This window comes from Sus scrofa, chromosome 2, assembly GCF_000003025.6.
Source record: "Sus scrofa isolate TJ Tabasco breed Duroc chromosome 2, Sscrofa11.1, whole genome shotgun sequence".
NCBI classification, from domain to species: Eukaryota; Metazoa; Chordata; class Mammalia; order Artiodactyla; family Suidae; genus Sus; species Sus scrofa.
Window position 1 is genome coordinate 117,482,517 of NC_010444.4, and position 14,938 is coordinate 117,497,454.

The window sequence follows — 14,938 nt, forward strand, 5'->3', positions numbered from 1 at the left end:
CCTAACCCATTGAGTGAGGTTAGGGATCGAACCCACATCCTTCATGGATGCTATCAGATTCATTTCCCCTGCGCCACAATGGGAACTCCTATTGTATATCTTATTTTTGCATGTTTTTAGCCCCACGTTATAATGTTACCATCTTTGCTAAAACAGTACCTTGTTTTTAAAAGAAATCAAGAAAAGAGGAACAAAGTTTTATAGTTAATGTGGTTGGCAGAAAATAGCCCCCTGGATAGGTCTACATCTTAATCTCCATAACTCGTAAATATTTTACATTAGATGGAAAAGGGGAAATAAGGTTTCAGATGGAATTAGGATTGCTAATCAGTTGACTTTTTACCAAGGAGATTATCCTGAATTATCCAAGAGAGCCCAAAGTAACCATCAGTGTTCTTAAAAGTGGAAAAGGGAACAGAAGAAGAAGTCAGAGTGACTCAGTTTTGGAACAGCTCAACCTGCTGTTGCTGGATTTGAAGATGAGGGAAGGGGCAAAGGAAAGTGGGGCAGCTCTGAAAACTGGAAGAGGCAAGGAAATGGATTTTCTCCTAGAGCCTCCTGGAAGGAGTTCAGCTCTGTCAACACCTTGATTTCAGTCTAGTAAAATCTGTGTTGGATTTCTTCTGTACAGAATTGTAAGATAATAAATCTGAGTTGTTGGAAGCCACTAAATTTATGGTAATTTGTTATAGCAGCAATAGAAAATGAATACAGTTACCCACATATTTCCTCATACCTGTGTGCTCTCTTCCTGTAGATCTGATATTCCATTTTTCTTCCTCAAGCATTTTTTTGTAGTACAGATCTGTGGTTGAAAAATTCAGTTTTATTTTATATGAAAATGTCTTTTTTATTTTAATTTTAATTTTTAGTTTTTAATTTTTTTGTTTTTATTTTGTCATCTTTTTAGGGCCACACCTGTGGCATATGGAGCTTCCCAGGCTAGGGGTCCAATCAGAGCTACAGCTGTTGGCCTGCACCACAGCCACAGCATTGCCAGATCCGAGCTGCATCTGTGACCTATACCACAGCTCACAGCAACAACTGGATCCTTAATCCACTGAGCGAGGCCAGGGATCGAACCCACAACCTCATGGTTCCTAGTCGGATTTGTTTCTACTGTGCCAGGACGGGAACTCCGAAAATGTCTTTATTTTTACTCTTATTTATATGCTGGAAATTAAATTAAATTAATTAATTAATTAATTTATTTCTATGCTTTTTAGGGCCTCACCCACAGTATATGGAGGTTCCCAGAGTAGGGGTTGAATCGGAGCTACAGCTGCTGGCCTTCACTAGAGCCACAGCAATGCCAGATCTGAGCTGCATCTGTGACCTACACCACAGCTCATAGCAATGCTGGATCTTTAGCCCACTGAGTGAGGCCAGGGATCCAACCTAGTTGGATTCGTTTCTGCTGTGCCACGACAGGAACTCCTGTGTGCTGGAAATTTTAATCAGTGGGTTGTAGGACGTCTGGATTATGTTGTCTTCCTTTGAAGAAGAGTATCAGGTTTTGCTCAGTTCAGGTAGGCAGGTGAATGACTGTTGGGTCCTCTTGATCTTATTTTTTATGCTTGGATTTACACTTTGATCGGGTAGGGCTTTTTAGACTTCGTCCTTAGCTCAGGATATGTTCTTTACTTTGAGCTTGGTCCTTATTCCCAAAGCCTGGCCTTTCTGGAGTCTTAGCTGAAGGCAGAGTGCTCCGCAGGGCCTCTCCACGGTGACTGCTACAGGAGCTCATCTTCTACCCTTCACCTCCGAAGCTCTGTTCAGCTCTCAGCCTTGCAGTGGCTGCTTTCCGTGAGCCCTCAGGGTCTCACCCAGCTTATGTATAGAATACATGTAGTGCATGTTCTCAGCCAGCCTCTTAAGGGAAACCCAGTGCACACTCCTGGAGTCCGTCCCCCTTTTCATTTTATTCTGTGCTGTAAAGTTCAGCATTATCAATGGCCTCAAATTCTATCTCCAGCTCCGCAACCCTGTGAATCTATTGCTTCTCGAGTTTCACCTCCTCATGCAACATTGGCAGAGTGCCCCCAGATGGAAAACTAGAGCACCTTGTGTTTCCCTTGCCTCAAAGATCAGACTTATGGTATCTGTTGCCCAATGTCTGAAAAACTGTTCTTTGTATATTTTGTTTTATAATTTATGAGGCTGGGAGGGAGGATTTGACTGATACCAGTTACTCCATTGGATCTTAAGCAGGAATTCAGAAATATCCTTTGGGAGTTCCCGTAGTGGCTCAATGGTTAACACACCCGACTAGCAACCGTGAGGTTTCAGGTTCGATCCCTGGCCTCGCTTAGTGGGTTAAGGATCCGGTGTTGCCGTGAGCTGTGGTGTAGGTTGTAGGCACGGCTCGGATCCTGTGTTGCTGTGGCTCTGGCATAGGCCAGTGGCTATAGCTCCGATTTGCCCCTAGCCTGGGAACCTGCATATGCTGGGTGTGACCCTAGAAAAGACAAGAAGACAAAAAAAAAAAAGAAAGAAAGAAATGTTCTTTGGAAGTAGATAATTATCTTTGAATTGGGTATTGCTTCCATCAGGTCAGCCGATACTAGAAAAGAACCTAATGGGGAGTTGGGGTTAACACATACACACTACTGTATATAAATTAGGTAACCAGCAAGGACCCGCTGTATAGCACAGAGAACTGTACTCAATATTCTGTAATAACTTGTATGGGAAAATAATCTCAAAAAACGGAGGTATGTAAATGTATAACTGAACCACCTTGGTGCACACCTGAAGAAAACATGACATTGTAAATCAACTGTAAAATAAAAATGAAATGAAAAAAGAAAATAACCTAATGGGATTTTGAATTTAAAGTCTTATTTAAACTTTAATCTTGCCCATATGATAAAAAGATCAGAGAGAGGGATATCTCTGAACCCTGCAGCTGGGTAAGAGAAACTCGTTAAGAGTTTGATGTGTGCCTTTCTGGAATTTGGATTCATTCTTTCTTTCTTTTTTTTTTTTTTTTTTAAGGGCCTGACTGACGGAACATGGAAGTTCCCAGGCTAGGGATCGAATCGGAGCTGCAGCTGCCGGCCTACTCCAGAGCCACAACAACACCAGATCCAAGCCACATCTGTGACCTACACTACAGCTCATGGCACCACTGGATCCTTAACCCACTGAGCAAGGCCAGGGATTGAACCCACATCCTCATGGATACTAGTCAGGTTCACTAACTGCTAAGCCACCAAGGGAACTCCTGGACTTTGGATTCAAAGCAAACCATAAAATGTTTGGGGGGGTGACTTTGTAACTGAAATTGACTGATTATATGTATGTCCAAAGTGTGGTTAACACAAAAAACTATTTGAAGGCTGGTTCATTCAGAGGTTGCTCTGGCTGCTGAGTAAAAGGCAGATTGAGAACAGAAAGGAAGCTGGAAGAGCAACTAAAAATGTTTTGCCGTGGATCAAGTGGGCGGTGGTTTTTAGCTCAGAAAAGGTGCTGGTGGTGGAAATAAACATTTAGGGAGGAGAACCAACAGAGTTGAAGTGGGGAGGTAGCAGAGTTGAATTTTAACTTTTTAAAGCCATGCCTTTTTACCCGCTCCATCCATGAGATGGAGTGAGATGGTCTGGGGTTATGTGGGGAATGTCAAGATTTTTGTTGCATTAGGCTGGAAAAACCAAGTGGAAATATTAAGTAGGCAGCTGGATGAAAGTGTTACAACTCTGCAAGATAATGGATTGCTTTATTTAGGACAAACTGGGCTCTGTCTTTTATTTGAGCTGTGACGTTAAAAGCCTGAGGTTTGTTGGAAGAAAATACCTTCTGGATGCTGTAAGACCAGATCTCTGCTGCATGCTAGGCCTCTGAATGTTAGCTTATTACTTAAACTCCATGAACTTCTAGCATCGTAATACCATTCTCATGAGATTTTGCTGAACATTAAGTCAGAGCATATGTGTCAAGTGACAGCATAAACACTTGCACTTGGAGTTGCTATAATTTGTTCTGTGGGTCTCACTTAATCCCTGTCAACAAGATACTTGATTTTTTTTCCCCTTGAAATGAGGAGGAGCTGAGAAGTGAAGAGAGTAGGGTGGACCAAGTCACATAAAAATGAGAATATGGGTGTTCCCATCATGGCTCAGTGGTTAACAAACCCGATTAGCATCCATGGGGACTCAGGTTCAATCCCTGGCCTTACTTAGTGGGTTAAGGATCTGGTGTTGCCGTGAGCTGTGGTGTAGGTCGAAGGTGTGGCTCTGATCCCAAGTTGCTGTGGCTGTGGTGTAGGTTGGCGGCTGCAGCTCCAGTTGGACCCTTGGCCTTGGAACTTCCATATGCCGTGGGCGTGGCCCTAAAAAAAGACAAAAGACAAAAAAAAAAAAAAAAAAAAGAATATAAGAATCACTAAGAACCACTGCAGCTTTTTCTTTCCCGTAAGGTGGAAACATGGTTAGAAGCAGCTCCTGAAGAAAGTAATTAAAATTGTTCTTCAGGGAGTTCCCGTCGTGGCGCAGTGGTTAACGAATCCGACTAGGAACCATGAGGTTGTGGGTTCGGTCCCTGCCCTTGCTCAGTGGGTTAATGATCCGGCGTTGCCGTGAGCTGTGGTGTAGGTTGCAGACGCGGCTCGGATCCCTCGTTCCTGTGGCTCTGGCGTAGGCCGGAGGCTACAGCTCCGATTGGACCCCTAGCCTGGGAACCTCCATATGCCGCGGGAGCGGCTCTAGAAATGGCAAAAAGACAAAAAAATAAAATAAAATAAAATAAAATTGTTCTTCAGATGTATTTGTAAGTATATGTAGCATTTCAGATATATAGTAAACCGCTTCTCTCTCCCATATTCTTTTTTCTCTTTCTTTTTTGCTTTTTAGGGCCCCTCCTGCGGCATATGGAAGTTCCCAGGATAGGGGTCAAATTGGAGCTACAGCTGCCAGCCTACACCACAGCCACAGCAATGAAAGATCAGAGCTGTGGCTGCGACCTACACCACAGATCACAGCTCAACGCAGGATCCCCAGCCCACTGAGTGAGGCCGGGGATTGAACCCTATCTTTACAGATACTAGTCTGGTTCATTTCTGCTGTGCCACAGTGGGAACACCCCTCCCAAATTCTTGAATTCCTGCTGCAGTCTCTAAATTGCCCGTGTAGAGGTATCCACTGAGGATTTAATATGTTATGATACATAAAATGTATGATTCATGCATTGTTTTTTAAATCTCCAGTGGAAAGCTAGAAAATTGCATTCATTATTCAATACCAGAGGCATATAGTAATATAAAATACAAAACCCTTCTCTCCTAAAACACATGAAACTGAAATATGATTGGATATTATGTAGTAAAATGTAAGAAATATAGTTCTATCTAGTATATCCTTCAGGTGCATTGCCATTTGTGTTTATTTGTCATTAGAAAACTTAGATGAGACTTCTTTTCTGTGTGAGTAAACTTGTGCTCATTGGGAGATACTTGGAAGAGACATTGAAGGTCGAACAATGGTTCGCAAAGGTTCAACTTGTGTGTGTGAGAAGGCTCAGGCGCCCTCTGGTGGCAGTAATGTCTTACTACTTGTATAGAAAAATACTGATAATGTGGAAGATGAGGGTATCAGAGTGAAATGATGTTCCCACTGAAATAGAAAACAGAAGTCTGGTGTTTTAGATGAAGATTTAACATGAAGCCCCTGGGAGTCACTCCTGAGTGATCTTTAGCAACTAGGTTTCTGGCCTCTGCGGCTTCTTTCTTTAATTCTGAGAGAGGGAAAGGGAAAAGAAGACATCTATTCAGAAGTTCCTGTCTTTTCGCAGTGGAAACGAATCCAACTAGGAACCATGAGGTTGCAGGTTCTATCTCTGCCCTCTCTTAGTGGGTTAAGAATCCTGCGTTGCCATGAACTGTGGTGTAGGTCGCAGATGTAGCTGGGACCTGGCGTTGCTGCGGCTCTGGCATAGGCAGGCAGCAACAGCTCCTATTAGACCCCTCCCTAGCCTGGGGGCGTAAGAAGACAAAAAGGAAAAAAAAAATCTCCCATTCATATTTATTCTGACCATCCAGGAATATGGTGAGGAATTACCAGAGATATATATGTTAAGTACTTTGAATTTTTTTTTTTTTTTTTTTTTTAAGGGCCGCACATGCAGCCTATGGGAGTTCCCAGGCTAGGGGTCCAATTGGAGTTGTTGCTGCTGGCCTACACCAGAGCCACAGCAACGTCGGATCCCCAACCCACAGAGCAAGGCCAGGGGTCGAACCCGCAACCTCATGCATGGTTCCTAGTTGGACTCACCTCTGCTGTGCCACAAAGGGAACTCCCTGAATTCTTTAAACAAAGAGCTGTTTTTTAAGCTTAGTTTTCTTAGCAACACATTTTCAACTCTAAATGTCCTTCTAAGGCAGTGGTCCGTATATGGTCACAAAAATAATCAGTCAAATGCTGTCATATTTATTTTATTTTCAGTATAGTATATAGAACAAAGCATATACTACACTATAATACTATAGTGTAATATTTTCTAGGTAGTATAATTGGAATATTTGGGGGTATAGAGAAAACTGTATGCAAAGATGGGGTTTTAATGCTATAGATTCCTGAAGTCTTATTTTGGGGTTTGGAAAAAAGGAAAATTATTCTAAATGATGTCTCATTAGATACGTGTCTCTGAAAAGTGAATAGCAATTTCAATTGAGTTATTGATAAAAGGTGTGAATGAAGGGTGCTTTTGAAAAACAATGGACTAATACTCGACTCCATTGTATATGTTTTATATGCATTCTAGCCATGGGAAAACTCATGGTTCTGTTTCCTTAGGAGCTTATTTGGAGAGGGCACGTAAAACATCTGCATAATTAAGGGCCTTTTAATTAAGAAAAATGGCTGTTAAAATTCCACAGCTTTCTGAAGCCACAAATGTTGAGGTTTGCATCATGAAATCATCCTAAATTATTGATGAAATGTGTGCAGATGTAAGCATAAAAATAATGCATTTCTCATTAGCATGTAGCCTGTGTTTACATTTGTTAAATCACAGGTGGTCTAGCAGTTGGAGGGAATTAGCATTTTTTTTTTTTTTTTTTTTTTTTTAAGCTTTGGAGCTTTTCTCTGCCTTGAAGCTGCTGGCATTTCAGAACTCAGTTGAGTTGAACATATGACTATTATGGGTGTTATAGAATTTAAACAGAGACTGAATTCCTGAATCTTTTAGGACCAATATTTATAGCTGGAAGGATACTCTTTTTGAGTTAAGATAACATCTAATTCTTCTGAGATGGGAATGAAAGGCATTTCCTGTGGAAGTGCTGCAATAGTAATTTTTTGAAACATGAAAATACCTTTATGGTTTTTTTCTTCTGTGATAATTAAGGTAAGAGATTCTCTTGGCTTAAAAAAAAAAATCAGACAAGATAGGAAAGTATATATAAGAAAATAAAATACCTTCAATTCCAGCACTCAAGTATCTGTTATCATTTTTTTGTATGTTGTTCATATTCACTGTCTTTCTTCTAGGCCTGATGTGTGAGGAGCGGGGGACACACCCTCCCACCCCTCACTGCCTTTTCTTATTCTCTTCCCATCCTCCCTCAAAGCGCTTAGCTTTGAGTGTCCTGCCATCAAATTATACCACTTCCTTCATTCTTTGAAGATGTGGTTCCTGCCTCCATGTCATTCTTTTCAGCATTATTTCAACATCTACATAATGGGTCTTTGCAATAACTTGGCATCTGAGTTCCTTTACCAAACCCTAGCTGTTCTTACCTCCAGATCATACCTTTGACCAGCTGTTTCTTAATATGGAGCAACCCCACCCCTGACCCCCAGGATTTTTGGCAGTGTCTGGAGACATTTTTTTGGTTGTCACACTGGGAAGGTCTTACTGGCCTCTAGGGGTAGAGGCTCTGGGTGCCCGCAATCACCGTGCAGTGCCCCCAGTAACCAGCAGTGATCTGAGCCCAAGTTTCAGTAGTGCTGAGGTTGAAAGCCCCACCCCCGCCACTGTACCTCCTTGAAATAAGAATGATGACCTGTAGAATCGCTTCCTCGCCTAGATATTTGGATAATTGGGTGGCTTACTGTGAGAATCAGGTGCTGGTGTATAATTACAATGGAGCCATCTCTCTCTGGAACAGAATAGCTTAGAGCTGTTGAAAATTAGCATTTTCTCTGGCAGTATCATTTAGTGGGTTAACAGACTGTCTAGTGAATCAGACCAGCCAGTTCAGGAAAGGCATATCCCATACAGGAAATCGTTCCAAAGAAGCATTTCTTCAAGTTTTTTTTTTTTTTTTTTTTTGCTTTTTACAGCCACACTTGTGGCATATGGAGGTTCCCAGGCTAGAGGTCCAGTTGGAGCTACAGCTGCTGACCTATACCACAGCCATAGCAACTCAGGATACAAGGCACATCTGCAACGTACACCACAGCTCAGGACAACGCTGCATCCTTAACAACCACGGAGTGAGGCCAGGGATCGAACCTGCAACCTTGTGGTCACCAGTCAGATCCCTTCCTCTGTGCCACAAGGGGAACTCCGCTTAAGATTTTTTTTAAAGCACACAACTTTATTCTCTGTGACAAACTCTGCATTCAACAATATCATCTTTTATCTGTCTGAGACCAGGGCTTCACCCCTTCCCCCTTATCTTCTATGTTTTGACTTATTTTAGTTGATTAAAAGGTCTTTACACACAAATTTTTTTTTTCCCCACAAAGGAATAAAAACCACTTAAGTCAATTCAATTGCTAGAAAGTAGTTTATTGTATTTTATGGGCTCTGATCAACCAGAATGCCTCAGTGATGCCTTATTAACTGAGAAAAAGGAAAGCAGTCATAATTTCATATGCTGAAAGTGATATTGAGCCCAGAAATGCTGATACAGGTTATGAATGTAAAATTCCATAGGACAGAGTATACAGGTGGCTTTATTTAGCTCCAGGCCTTTTAATTGTTAGGGTTTGGGCCTTTATTAGGCCATGGTTTCCTTGAAAGGACTTATGAAAGCTTATCATTTTCTCACTAGAAAAAAAAAACTTCTGTGGCAACAATTGCTGTGATAATAGATCATTGCTATTATTGGGAGTGTGAACGCCTGAGTGCTGGCTCTGAATTTCTCGTTCTAGGAAGTTAGGAGTAGTGGTGCAGTTTCTCTTCAAGTAGTACTTGTGGGGTCTACAGGTAGGATGGACAAGGACGTGCGGAGGTGGCCGCATTTGTGAGCTCAGACCTTGGCCTGGAACACGGCCTCAGGTGTTACAAGAAAGGACAGTGGTCACTGATGCTCAGTCTGCCCGGTGGCTGTCCCACCACTTTCTTTTCTCTTACAGTGCTGCTTCCACCTGGTAATTGCAGATCCTGTTGGGATCTTTCATCATAATGGAATCAGGATGGATTCTTTTGCTTTTACTTAAAAATGGTTAGAAGGACCAGAACCAGAAGCCCTGAATCTTTCTTCATTGTAAAACCACCACTGGGGAGTCTCTGAATTTGCCCATGTAGTTCTAGGCTCTTGCATTAAGTGAAGCCCTGGTTATGGCTGATTTTTATGAGATTTTTCTTCAGTGGGCTAGGAGAGAAATTGGCATCTTTGTACTAACCATCCCACATTAGCTCTCCTCGTCCAGTCTTTCCTTGTCTGGTGTCAGCTGGCAAATAAGAACTTTGCAGTCCAAAAACTGTTAACATGATGGCTCTGCTAAGGTTAGCAATGGGGTCATTCAGTGAAGCATGTTTGTAGAGATGTGTGTTGTTTTTCTATTTATAGGAGAAGTCCTGATATCCAAGCAAAAGAAGAGTTATGGAAGCATATTCAGTGAGTACTGCTTTTCCCTCCTCCGTTGTTATTTTAAAACTCATGTGGTTTGAAGGCATTTACAAGGAAGCCCACTGACACCAAGAGGCAGCCCTGGGCTGAAGCCTGTCACGTGGCCCTCACTGCCATCATTTTGTGGAACGTGGCGCTCAGCGGGGGTGTCTTACCACAGACACCTCTGCAGGCAGCCCTGACAGTTCCTGAGGCCATTTAGCTCCACCTGCGAATGAGTCTCAGGCCAATATTGTATACATAGATAGCAAGGAGAAGAGATTTAGATGGGAAAAAAAGACACCTGTTGCAGGGGAGAGAAGCAGATCTTTTGTAGGGAAATGGGGGATGGCTGGAGAGTCACCTCATTCTGGATATAGAAAAATTGGAAGAGGGTAGAAGAGCTATGGAAAAGGTTTGCCTCCCCTTTTTTCCTTAAATAGGTCCTGGTTTTTAAATCGTCCTTCCTGGCTTATGTCTCTCTTAGTTTTACTAAAACTGTGTTTGGCAGCAAGATTTGGAAGAGAAAACTCACCTACTGGGTGTGAAGGATGTCAGTATTAATACCATTGTTGAAATTTTAATTCTCTTGCACATTCCCTTCTAGAAAGGAACTTGTGGATCCATCTGGATTGTCAGAAGAACAATTAAAAGAGATTCCATACACTAAAATAGAGTATGTCTTTGAAAACATTTTTTCAATAGTTTTGCTAATATTTATGAGCGACCCATTTGTATTCTTTAGTGGTGCTTCATGTAGTGCTTTGTTTTTCCATTTTACCTAGAATTTAACTATAGAGGAAGTAGAAAAGATTGTATTAAAGCTAATTATTCTCATTCTGTACTGTAATCATTGCCTTTCCTATTAACTGCCTATTACTAGGTGGTAGGTACAATGGGGATTTTGATGATTCATATCAGTTTTAAAACATAAAATCATTTTTTGAGGTATTGATTGGTGAAAGAGTTGCTTTTTTTTTTGTATTTTGTCCTTTTAGGGCAGCACCCATGACATATGGAGGTTCCCAGGCTAGGGGTCTAATCAGAGTTACAGCTGCTGGCTTACGCCACAGCCACAGCAACGCAGGATCCAAGCCTCTTCTGCAAGCTTCTGCAAGCTACACCACAGCTCATGGCAATGCCGGATCCTTAACCCACTGGGCAAGGCCAGGGATTGAACCCACAACCTCATGGTTCTTAGTTGGATTCGTTTCTGCTGCGCCAGGATGGAAACTCCTAAAATAGTTGCTTTTTATTCATTATTTTAACACCAAAAGAATTATGTTGGCCCCAAAACCCTGTCATAGGAACCCAATCCAATTCTTGTAATGGAACTAGCACATTGAGTGTGCTTCGTGAAGGCATAATAGGATTCTCTAGCCTCCACTTGGTGTAGGATGCACCAGAAGATGACCTGTTAACTCTGTTGTCTGCCCTGCCATAATGAGTTAAGAGAAGTGGGGGCCTACTTCATTGTTTTTTTTTTCCCCCTTCCTTAACCCATGCTTTCTTCCCAGTGCTGTCAGGTTGCTGGTTGGTATACACCTCCCCACACCCCTCCTCTTTACACCAAAGATTGAATTTTTTTTTAATTTTTTTTTTTTGTCTTCTTAGGGCCCCACCCACAGGATATGGAGGTCCTCAGACTAGGGGTCAAATTGGAACTGTAGCCACTGGCCTACACCACAGCCACAACAATACAGGATCCCAGCTGCGTCTGCGACCTACACCACAGTTCACAGCAGCACCAGATCTATAACCCACTGAGCAAGGCCAGGGATTGAACCTGTGTCTTCATGGATGCTGGTCAGGTTCATTTCTGAGGAGCCACGATGGGAACTCCCAGAGATTGAATTCTTAATAACACGCTGGTTAGTGGCTAGGGCAATGACTAACATTTTGTGGTAGGAATGTCACTTTTTTTTCTGCACTGTAGTTTTTTTCTTCTTTCATACTACTGGAGAGAATTCAACTTCATGGACTATTTCATTACAATTTTATGTTTAAAAAGTATATACAAATATATTTGACTCTTGAACAACATGGGTTTGAGCTTTGTGAGTCCACATACACTAGGATTTTTTTTGCTAAGTAAATACAGTGGTATTATAAATCCTGGTTGGTTGAATCCGTGAAGAGTGGACTGTAAAGCTTTATGGGGATTTTCAACTTTGCTCAGGGTTGGTACCCCTAACCTGGCATTGTTAGGGGTCAACTGTATTATAAAGTTTTATTTTGATGTGTGATGGAGGCAGTTTTCTTTTGTTGCCTTATAAAATTTAAGCCACGTAGGCTTTCCAAGCTTAGAGGGGTCCAGTTCTTTTTACAACTCTCAGTTATCATTCCTTTGTAGTTTCAACAAGAAGGAAAAACTCTAACTTATCCTCTTCTGAGTTTGGGTGTGTTTGTCTCTGTGGTGTCTCGTTGCTGTTCAGGACTCAAGGTGACCCCATCCGCATCAGGCATTCTCATTCACCTCGAAGTTACCGCCAGTATCGCAGGTCCCAGTGTTCAGATGGAGAGCGATCTGTTCTCTCGGAAGTGAAGTAAGTAGGCAAGCCTGAATCCATCATTCTGGCTCCAGAACAGCGTATGGTATAGTAGACTTTCTGCAATGATGGGAATGTTCCATATGGCTGTGGATTATTTGAACTGTGGCTAGAGTGGCCTAGAAACTAAAAATATTTTAACCAATTTCAATTAAGCAGCCATGTGTGGCTAGTGGCTACCATATTGAATGGCACAGACCTAGACAACACTTAGGCTCAATTATGGCCCTCCCAAGCTTCGCACTGAAGCTTTTAGAAGGAAGAAAAAAATACACGAGCTATTCTATTTTCAATACTAAATGTATCCATATTTGAGAGAAGTTGGTATAAGAATTTCTTTTTGATCTGATGGCATTTTGTCTTTTCTTTTACACAGCAAATATTGACATATAGCAGTTTGTGTTATTTAGTTTTTCTTTTGAGGAAAGTGACCGTATCTCTTTTGACACAATAGGTACTGTATTTATTTTTTACTTTTTGTTTTTATTTTTTGGGCATAGCGTGTAGAGGCTTGATGTGGGATTTCAGTTCCCAGACCAGGGAGTGGACCCATGCTGCAGGAGTGAAAGCATGAATCCTATCCACTAGACCACCAGGGAACTCCCAATAGATGCTATATTTTATTTTATTGATTTTTTTTTTTTTAATGACTGCATCTGGCATATGGAAGTTCCCAGGCTAGGGGTTGAATTGGAGCCGTAGCCACCAGCCTACACCACAGCCATAGCAATGTGGGGTCTGAGCTGCATTTGTGACTTACACCAGAGCTCACAGCAGTGCTGGATCCTTAACCCGCTGAGTGAGGCCAGGGATCGAACTCGTGTCCTCATGGATCCTAGTCAGGTTCGTTAACTGCTGAGCCATGAAGGGAATTCCAGGTGCTGTATTTTAAATGAATATGTTAAAAAATAATCATGCATACATTTGTAAAAAGACTACAATCATGGAAATTTATGTTATTTATGTGTCTTTAAAGTCTGAATTAAGGCTTAAAACTTTATTTATTTATTTAGGGTTTTTTGCCATTTCTCGGGCCGCTCTCTTGGCATATGGAGGTTCCCAGGCTAGGGGTCTGATCAGAGCTGTAGCCGCTGGCCTTTGCCAGAGCCACAGCAATGCGGGATCTGAGCCACGTCTGCGACCTACACCACAGCTCACGGCAACGCCGGATCCTTAACCCACTGAGCAAGGCCAGGGATCGAACCCACAACCTTATGGTTCCTAGTCGGATTCGTTAACCACTGTGCCATGACGGGAACTCCAAGGCTTAAAACTTTAATAAGCATTTATAAATTGGGAGATAGGTTAGCCCAATGGAGAGAGAGAGATAGGCCAGGGTTTTTTTGTTGTCATTTTTTGTTTTGCTTGGAATGTAGAGCATTGCTGTCTATAGCTCCATAGGTTTATAAAAAAGGATAAATGGCCAATAAATGTTTCTCTAGAAACAAATCAAGAAACCACTTATATCACCTATCACAGCAAAAAAAAGCACCTGGGAACTATACCTATGTTGTATTCTTGGTTCTTCTATTTATTTACTGTGGTTTGGTGCAAGTTACTTAACCTGTCGAACTTAATTCACAAACATTTATGAAATGGCTGTGTGAAGCACTGGCAGGATTACAAAGATACATAATGCATGCCTACTTTGCCGTAGCCCTCTTTCAGCTCAAATTGTGATCCTAGGTACTGTCTCAATTATTAATTCCCAAACTCGCTCTCTGCAGTTCAAAAACGGATCTTGTACCTCCGCTTCCTGTGACCCGTTCTTCAGATGCTCAGGGTTCTGGTGGCTCCACAGTTCATCAGGTAGGTAATAATAAAGTTTTAAGAAGGTCTTGGTACTGATAACTAGATTCTGTGGTTAAAAAAAAAAAAAAAAAAAAAAAAAAAAGGTACAAAGCATGAAAGGAGAAGGATGGAGGGTGTGTGATCAGGACAAGGCACAACCTAGGAAGGGTGATGTCAGGAGTGACAGCCAGAGGTTGTGTGGGGTCTAAAATGATCTGAGGCCTGGGGCAAGGCTAAGGATAACAAGGGTAACAAAGATTGTTTAGAGCCAGAATAAAGAAACTTATTTTAAATGGCTTTACTTACTTTACTTACTGGTGGCAGACCGGAGAATTAATCAAGTCCTGTTTTGTTTGTCTTCTCCATCAAAGAGGATTACTTTTGTTCAGAAATGTTTAAAAATCTAGTCAAAAGGGAATTCAGGGGCATAGCAAAGCATCTAGGTGTCTTAACAAGATCAACTTAGCATTCAGCTGGATTCCTAGATCCATCAGGGGAGCATTGTAGCAAACATATTTCAGCAAGGTGTTTGACATCATCTCCCATGGTGTATTTTTTAATGAGACAGAAAAACATGGAGGCTGTGTAGGGTTGTCGGATGGATTTATATCTGGTTAAACAATTCCTTGGGATACAGACTTAATGTAGGCAGTGGATCAGTATCAGCCCATTGTTTCCATGGATTGTTTGGATCGTGGATCCTTTTGAAAAGACCATTGTGACTACTGTCTCTGTCCCATAAACATGCATGTGACCATATACTTAATGCACATAAGCATACAATTCAAAAAGTTCATGGACAGCCTGACTGAAAACCCTGACT

The 14,938-nt window shown here is 41.8% G+C and overlaps 1 long non-coding RNA gene across 5 annotated transcripts in view; it reads left to right on the forward strand.

The window, feature by feature from the left end:
- Positions 1 to 14,938, forward strand: part of EPB41L4A — a 266,512-nt gene that overhangs the window by 247,330 nt on the left and 4,244 nt on the right. For all 5 annotated transcript variants that reach the window (XR_002342070.1, XR_002342071.1, XR_002342067.1 and 2 more), the window contains 4 exons: positions 9,737 to 9,784; positions 10,383 to 10,451; positions 12,211 to 12,321; positions 14,052 to 14,133. This is a non-coding gene — a long non-coding RNA (erythrocyte membrane protein band 4.1 like 4A). The remainder of the gene's footprint in view (positions 1 to 9,736; positions 9,785 to 10,382; positions 10,452 to 12,210; positions 12,322 to 14,051; positions 14,134 to 14,938) is intronic.